The sequence below is a fragment of the Arachis hypogaea genome, chromosome 3 (genome assembly GCF_003086295.3).
Source record: "Arachis hypogaea cultivar Tifrunner chromosome 3, arahy.Tifrunner.gnm2.J5K5, whole genome shotgun sequence".
Taxonomy (NCBI): domain Eukaryota; kingdom Viridiplantae; phylum Streptophyta; class Magnoliopsida; order Fabales; family Fabaceae; genus Arachis; species Arachis hypogaea.
The window spans coordinates 32212985-32221319 of record NC_092038.1 but is presented as its reverse complement, the minus strand read 5'-3'; the positions used below and the strand labels follow the sequence as shown (position 1 = coordinate 32221319).

The 8335-nt window shown below is 35.2% G+C and overlaps 1 non-coding gene across 1 annotated transcript; it reads right to left on the bottom strand.

The window, feature by feature from the left end:
- Window positions 1-7967: 7967 nt before the first annotated feature.
- LOC112793434 (small nucleolar RNA R71) lies at window positions 7968-8071 on the bottom strand. Its single transcript, XR_003198125.1, has one exon. It is a non-coding gene; the product is annotated as a small nucleolar RNA R71 (small nucleolar RNA).
- Between the last annotated feature and the right edge of the window lie 264 nt (window positions 8072-8335).

Below are 8335 nucleotides of genomic sequence, written 5' to 3'. Positions count from 1 at the left end.
GATAAGAAAGTATAATTCCTTTGTTATCCATAATCTTAAATAAAACCCTAGCTTGAAATGTGGATTAAATTGATGTAACTAGATTAAATGGATATAAAGGCTTGCTTGGATTGAGTTATGTTACGGTTTTGTGGTTTGATTTAGTTGTGGAACATTGATGGAGGCTTGATTGACATTGGATGAAAATTGAAATTATCGAAAAGGGATAGAAAATTCAAGAGTTAGGACCGTCGTCTAAGAGATAGGGGTTTTAGTTTCGAGCAAGTTAAGACTATGTAAAAATCTAGGTTAATTGTCCCTAAGTTAGCATTGAATGAAAAGGTTGATGATGGATTGTGATATAATTGTTTATATCAATTGGGTGTTGATGAGTGCTTTATTATTGAATAAATGAAATTGGATATGCATTAATTGATTTGGTGTGGTATGATTGCCTATAATGGCAATTGATATGAAAATTGGGCTGGAGGTCGAGATAGGGTAAACTATTCTCTATATGGTAAGTCACGGTAAGCGATGAATTTGCATGAGTGAATTGTTGTTGGATTGTTAAGGTTTGGTTGAGTAATGATATTATTGCTATTCATTATGTTGAGGTGAACTTGGGAATTTGGATTGATTATGTTGGAGTTAATTGGTTGAATGTTGAATGGATAGAACTTGTGAGATGAGTGCTGGGATTATAGTTATTAAAATTGATCCGGCAATTGACCCGGTGAAGTTACTAGGTCACTAGGTTAATGGTTCAACCGATGGGTCAGTGGTCGAACCGTTTAACCCGGTAATAATTAAATAATATATAAAATTATAATACAATATTTATTGAAAAATAAAAATTAGTGTTTAATATTTCATATTATTTAAATTTAAATAAATTATTAGCCTTTAATTTAATGGGTCTAATCTAAAAAAGCTACATTTAAATAAAATTAATCTTACACATATGAACCAGTGTATGGTTATAGGCTTAGAGTATTTTCATGTGAACTTTGTTATTATATATTTTATTATTAGCCTATGATTGTCAAAGAAGATTGTCTGGCTTAATGGCAAGGGTGCTGAAGCTTTTGCATAAGGTTCCTGGTTAAAATCCCAAACTTTTTGCACAAGGTGCTTCTACTGTGATCCAGCATGGCCACTGGTGCACCGTGGAGGCGCGCGGGTCATGCGCCCGAACTGCACCGGTTTGCATTGAACCGTCTGATTTTTAACGGGTTTGACCTCCGTTGACCGGGTTAATTGCAGAAGCGGTCTATATCGTAAACTGAACTTGCCAGACCATCGATTCACCAGGTTTTCAGTCGAACCGATCGGTCCGGTCCGGTTCTGATAACTATGGTTGGGATGCATAAAAATGGTGTTGGAATGGATTGAAACTGGGTTAATTGAATTTTGGAAAAAGTTGGCAAATTGATAAAATTGGTAAAAACTAAATTTTGACCAACTTTGGCATGTGATAACTTGGCGCTTGGAGTTTGGATTCGCACGAAATTTATCTTAAATTAAAGCTAGTTAAAAGGTCTTTAAAATGGTTTAAGAATGGAAGAAATTGGAATTTTATAGAGAAAGTTATGAAAGATTGAAACTGCAGTTTAAAAACTAAAATTTCTAAGTATTGCAGAAAATCAAAAATTCTGGTATGTGTGCCCATACACACTATGGTGCGTGTCCACAGAGCAGAACGAGTAATGATGCTTGTGCGTACGCAGAGGGGCATGCTATGCATGTCTAGGAATTTTCAAGTTTTGTATACGCACAGGGGTTATGTGTACATACAAACTGGGAAACCTTTCGGGTGCGTGCATATGCACAAGGGTGATGCATGCGCACAAGCCCTGTTTTCACACTGAAACTCTATTTTTAACTGTTTGGCTTTTCTGGCAAGCTTGTAACCTTCTGTAACCTCCAATTAAGGTTCAATACCTAGTTTTTGGGATCTAGAACGAATGGGAGTGTACGGAATGAATTAAAGTGAATTGTTCCCGGATAAACGCTTGGTAAAACTAGATGATATGGTTGCGTGGATGGTAGTTCATTCCGCCCGCAGTGAGAACGGTGGTATTATCCCACTCACGAGTTAATAAGTTTAAATATGATAAATTTACAATGAGTTGGGGTTAAAGAACATACTAACTTATGAAACTAATCTAAGTAAATGATAACAATGAATTGTGGTTTGAATGATCGAATTGGTGAGAATGGTGGTATCATCCCGCTTGCCCAGAGTGTTATTGCTTTTTGGAGATGGTGGCTTTGTCCCGCCTATGATGAGGACAATGATTTTATCCCGCTCACGAAAGAGATAAACTAATGAAGTGATAAAGAAATGGGAATTTAGGAATTTTATAACTTATGAAATTACTTAAGAACATTAAAAATGATCGATTAGGGCCTGAAGGGTTGTTTGTGGCAAGGTCAGGGTGATATCCCACTTGCGTACTAATTGGTTACTGTGTTGGCACCTGCACCGGACAAGGACGGTGGTTAATCCTGCTTGTTCCATGGTTGCAGTGTAGTTGTGGGATGGAGGTTTTAATTTCGTCTGCTATGAGGACGGTGGTGTTATCCCACTCACGAGACGAAGGAATTGTAAACTAAATGAGAATGTGGTTAATGAACTTAATGAATTTAAAAGTTGATTAAAGACTTTACAGTGAACTGATGTTTACTCGTGGCAAGGACAATAGTGAATCTCGCTTGCACACTGAGCTGAGTTATACCAGAGCAAGGACAGTGGTTAATCCTGCTTACTCGAGATTTATTGCAATGGCAAAGACGGTGGTTAATTCTGCTTGCGCATTGACTGATATTTGTTTCGGACAAGGACGGTGGTTAATCCCGCTTGTTTGAGGTACCCAGTAAGGACGGTTGGATAATCCTGCTTTTTGGTGGTTGCATGTGATAGACAAGCACAATGGTTAATTCCGGTTGCATGTTCTGGGCGAGGACAGTTGCTAAATTCCGCTTGCTTGTGGAACCTACGAGTAAGAACAGTTGGCGAATCCCGCTTACCCGAGTCGAGTTTGACAACATAACCAACGCATGAGCTCATAGCTAGTAGGACAAGTGATACGTGGTCAAGAGGGCATTTTCTTCATCTTAGAGCTAAGGGACGAAATCATAATCTTGTCATATTTAAGGATCTGAATTCTAGAAGAATTGTGCCATGCCAGTCTTGGACATCAAAAAGACCAAGAGTCCATCTCAAAAAGAGTGGTGCTGAAAGGGCAACAATTCATAAGGCCCATTGGGTTAAGGCAAGACAACAAGAAGCCCAATAAAGCTTTTCAAATTCAATGGGAGGCATGATTTTAATTTTTGAATTTTTTAGGCATTTATGTTGGTTTGTTTTGTTGGAAGGTTTGATTTACTTTTGATTTGCTTAGTAGTATTTTTAGGGATTTTAAATTTAAATGAAATCTGATTTAATCTAATAAGATCAAATCTGATTTAAATTATTTATCATATCTTTAGGATTTTAAAATTTAAATCAAATCTGATCTAATCCAATAAGATCAAATCTGATTTAAATCAGTTATCTTATCTTATCTTTTAGCTAGCTTGTTTGGGGTCTATTTAAACACTTTTAGTGAGACAATTTTACATAACTTTGATGAATAAAATTTTCTTAGTGCTTTATGTACATTTTTTAGTGTGATTAAGTGAGGTGAGTGATTTGTTTCGCTTGTTGCATGGAGAAAATTGAGTGATTTAATTTTCATCCCTCTGATATAGGTTGTTAAGGACAAGTTCTTTGAAGGTCTAATAGGAAATCATTTCCGGTGACCTAGGTTGCTAACAACAGGTATCTTAGAGGTCTAGTAGGAAAACCCTTATCTATCTTTTATGTTTCCATTGTGTCTTTAGGTATGCCCTTTACTAAATAATCCTTATCTATTGTGATATAACCCCTAATCCCCTATCTATTTCTTATCATCAATGATAAAGAAATAAAAGATAAACATAAAGACAAGAATTCAAACTGAATAAAAAGATACATTGAAATTGAATACAAAGAGAATCACTCTACTTCTACCCAATTTCTTGACGCAACAAGAAAAGGACTCCTCAACCTAACTTGTCAACGCCATAGTTTGGGAATTGATTCGAAGGGACTCATCAACCTTCTATCCAATTCTCCAATGCAACAAGAAAGGGACTCCTCAACCTCAATTGTCCACACCATGGTTTCATCACGAAACCAAAAAGGGTTTTGAAACCTCTAAATCATTCTATACTACGACTACAATAGCTAAAGAGGTATTTGATGAGCAGATAATTTATACGCTTTTTGGCACTGTTTTTAGGTAGTTTTTAGTATGATCTAGTTTCTTTTAGGGATGTTTTCATTAGTTTTTATGCTAAATTCACATTTCTGGACTTTACTATGAGTTTGTGTGTTTTTCTGTGATTTCAGGTATTTTCTGACTGAAATTGAAGGACCTGAGCAAAACTCTGATAGGAGGCTGACAAAGGACTGCTGATGTTGTTGGAATCTGACCTCTCTGCGCTCAAAATAAATTTTTTGGAGCTACAGAACTCCAAATGGCACTCTCTCAACAGCGTTGGAAAGTAGACATCCAAATATTTCTAGCAATATATAATAGTCCATACTTTATTCGTAATTAGAAGACGTAAACTGGCACTCAACGCCAGTTCCATGCTGCATTTTGGAGTCAAACGCCAGAAACACGTCACGAACCAGAGTTGAACGCCCAAAACACGTTACAACTTGGCGTTCAACTCCAAGAGAAGCCTCAGCTCGTGGATGGATCAAGCTCAACCCAAGCACACACCAAGTGGGCCCTGGAAGTGGATTTCTGCATCAATTACTTACTTCTGTAAACCCTAGTTTATAAAGAGGACTTTTTACTATTATATTTTCATCCTGGATTGTATTTTTGATCCTATGATCACGTTTTGGGGGCTGGTCTCTCGGCCATGCCTGAACCTTCACACTTATATATTTTCAACGGTGGAGTTTCTACACACCATAGATTAAGGGTGTGGAGCTCTGCTGTACCTCAAGTTTCAATGCAATTACTACTATTTTCTATTCAATTCGATTTATTCCTGTTCTAAGATATTCGTTGCACTTCAACTTGATGAATGTGATGATCCGTGACACTCATCATCATTCTCACCTATGAACACGCGTGATTGACAACCACTTCCGTTCTACCTTAGACCAGGCACATATCTCTTGGATTCCTTAATCAGAATCTTCGTGGTATAAGCTAGAATTGATGGTGGCATTCATGGGACTCTGGAAAGTCTAACCTTGTCTGTAGTATTCCGAGTAGGATTCCGGGATTGAATGACTGTGATGAGCTTCAAACTCCTGAAGGCTGGGCGTTAGTGACAGACGTAAAAGAATCACTGGATTCTATTCCAACCTGATTGAGAACCGACAGATGATTAGTCGTGCTGTGACAGAGCATTTGGACCATTTTCACTGAGAGGATGGGATGTAGCCATTGACAACGGTGATGCCCTACATACAGCTTGCCATAGAAAGGGGTGATAAAAAAAACTGGAAGGAAGAAGTAGAAAAGCAAAGATTCAGAAGGAACACAGCACCTCCATACACCTATCTGAAATTCCCACCATTGAATTACATGAGTAACTTTATCTTTATTTTCTATTTATTTTATTATCATTATTTAAACCAATAATCTCTTAATCCATTTAAATCCGCCTGACTGGGATTTACAAGATGACCATAGCTTGCTTCATACCAACAATCTCTGTGGGATCGACCCTTACTCACGTAAGGTATTACTTGGACGACCCAGTACACTTGCTGGTTAGTTGTGCGGAGTTGTGATAAAGTGTGATTCACATTTGAGAGCACCAAGCCTTTGGAGCCATTATTGATGATCACAATTTCGCCCACCAAGTTTTTGGTTCTGTTGTCGGGGGTTGTTCGAGTATGGACAACTGACGGTTTATCTTGTTGCTCAGATTAGGTAATTTTCTTTTTATTTTCTTTTCAAAAAAGTTTTCAAAAATCTTTCAAAAATTTGTCTTTATTTTCGTTTTTCTAAAGAATACTTTCGAAAAAAATAATAAAAATACAAAAAAATCATAAAATCATAAAAAAAACCAAAAATATTGTGTTTCTTGTTTGAGTCTTGAGTCAATTTTTAAGTTTGGTGTCAATTGCATGTTTTAAAAATTCTTGCATTTTTCGAAAATTCATGCATTCATGGTGTTCTTCATGATCTTCAAGTTGTTCTTGGTAAGTCTTCTTGTGTGATCTTGATGTTTTCTTGTTTTGTATTTTTTGTTGTTTATCATATGCATTTTTCGTTTGTTAGTGTCCATGCATTAAAGATATCTAAGTTTGGTGTCTTGCATGTTTTCTTTGCATCAAAATTTTTTTCAAAAATATGTTCTTGATGTTCATCATGATCTTCAAAGTATTCTTGGTGTTCATCTTGACATTCATAGTGTTCTTGCATGCATCATATGTTTTGATCCAAAATTTTCATATTTTGGGTCATTTTTGTGTTTTTCTCTCTCATCATAAAAAAAATTCAAAAATAAAAAAATATATTTTCCTTAATTTTCTCATAATTTTCGAAAATTTGAGTTGACTTAGTCAAAAAATTTTAAAATTAGTTGTTTCTTACAAGTCAAGTCAAATTTTCAATTTTAAAAATCTTATCTTTTCAAAACTTTTTCAAAAAATCAAATCTTTTTAAAAATGTTTTTCAAAAATCTTTTTCTTAATTTTATCTTTATTTTCGAAAATTATGCTAACAATTAATGTGATTGATTCAAAAATTTGAAGTTTGTTACTTTCTTGTTAAGAAAGATTCAATCTTTAAATTCTAGAATCATATCTTTTAGTTTCTTGTTAGTCAAGTAATTAATTTTAATTTTAAAAATTAAATCTATCTTATCTTATCTTTTATATCATATCTTTTTCAAAATTTTATCTTTTTCAAAAATTTGATTTTAAAATATCTTTTCTAACTTCTTATCTTTTTATCTTTTCAAATTTGATTTTCAAATCTTTTTCAACTAACTATTTGACTTTTTGTTTGTTTCTTATCTTTTTCAAAACCACCTAACTACTTTTTCCTCTCTAATTTTCGAAAATATCTCATCCCTTTTTCAAAATTATTTTTAATTAATTAATTATTTTTAATTTTAAATTTAATTTTATTTTTTATCTTAATTTTCGAAAATCATTAACCCCTTTTCAAAATTTATTTTCGAAATTCTTCCTCTCTCATCTCTTTCTATTTATTTATTTATTTACTAATACTTCTCTTCACCTCAATTCACTGCCTCTACCTTTACCCTTTATTCAGACTATTCATTCTTCTTCACCCTTATTCCCTTTCTTCTTCTACTAACATAAAGGAATCTCTATACTGTGACATAGAGGATTCCTCTTCTTTTCTTGTTCTCTCCTCATTCATATGAGCAGGAACAAGGAAAAAAGCACTCTTGTTGAAGCTGATCCTGAACCTGAAAGGACTTTGAAGAGGAAACTAAGAGAAGCTAAATTACAACAATCCAGAGGCAACCTTTCTGAAATTTTTGAACAAGAGAAGGAGATGGCAGCTGAACTCAACAACAATAATGCAAGGAGGATGCTTGGTGATTTTACTAAACCCATGTCCAAGTTTGATGGAAGAAGCATCTCAATTCCTACCATTGGAGTAAACAATTTTGAGCTGAAACCTCAATTAGTTGCTTTAATGCAACAGAACTGCAAGTTTCATGGACTTTCATCTAAAGATCCTTACTAATTTTTAACTGAGTTGCAGATTTGTGAGACTGTTAAGACGAATGGAGTAGATCCTGAAGTCTACAGGCTCATGATTTTCCCTTTTGCTGTAAGAGACAGAGCTAGAACATGGTTGGACTCACAACCTAAAGATAACCTGGACTCCTGGGATAAGCTCGTCATGGCCTTCTTGGATAAATTCTTTCCTCCTCAAAAGCTGAGCAAGCTTAGAGTGGATGTTCAAATCTTCAAGCAAAAAGATGGTAAATCCCTCTATGAAGCTTGGGAAAGATACAAGAAGATGACCAAAAAGTGTCCTTCTGACATATTTTCAGAGTGGACCATATTAGATATATTCTATTATGGTCTATCTGAGTTTTCCAAGATGTCATTGGACCACTCTACAGGTGGATCCATTCACCTAAAGAAAACGCCTGCAGAAGCTCAGGAACTTATTGACATGGTTGCAAATAACCAATTCATGTATACTTCTGAGAGAAATTTCGTGAATAATGGGATGCCTCAGAGGAAGGGAGTTCTTGAAATTGATGCTCTGAATGCCATATTGGCTCAGAACAAAGTGTTGACTCA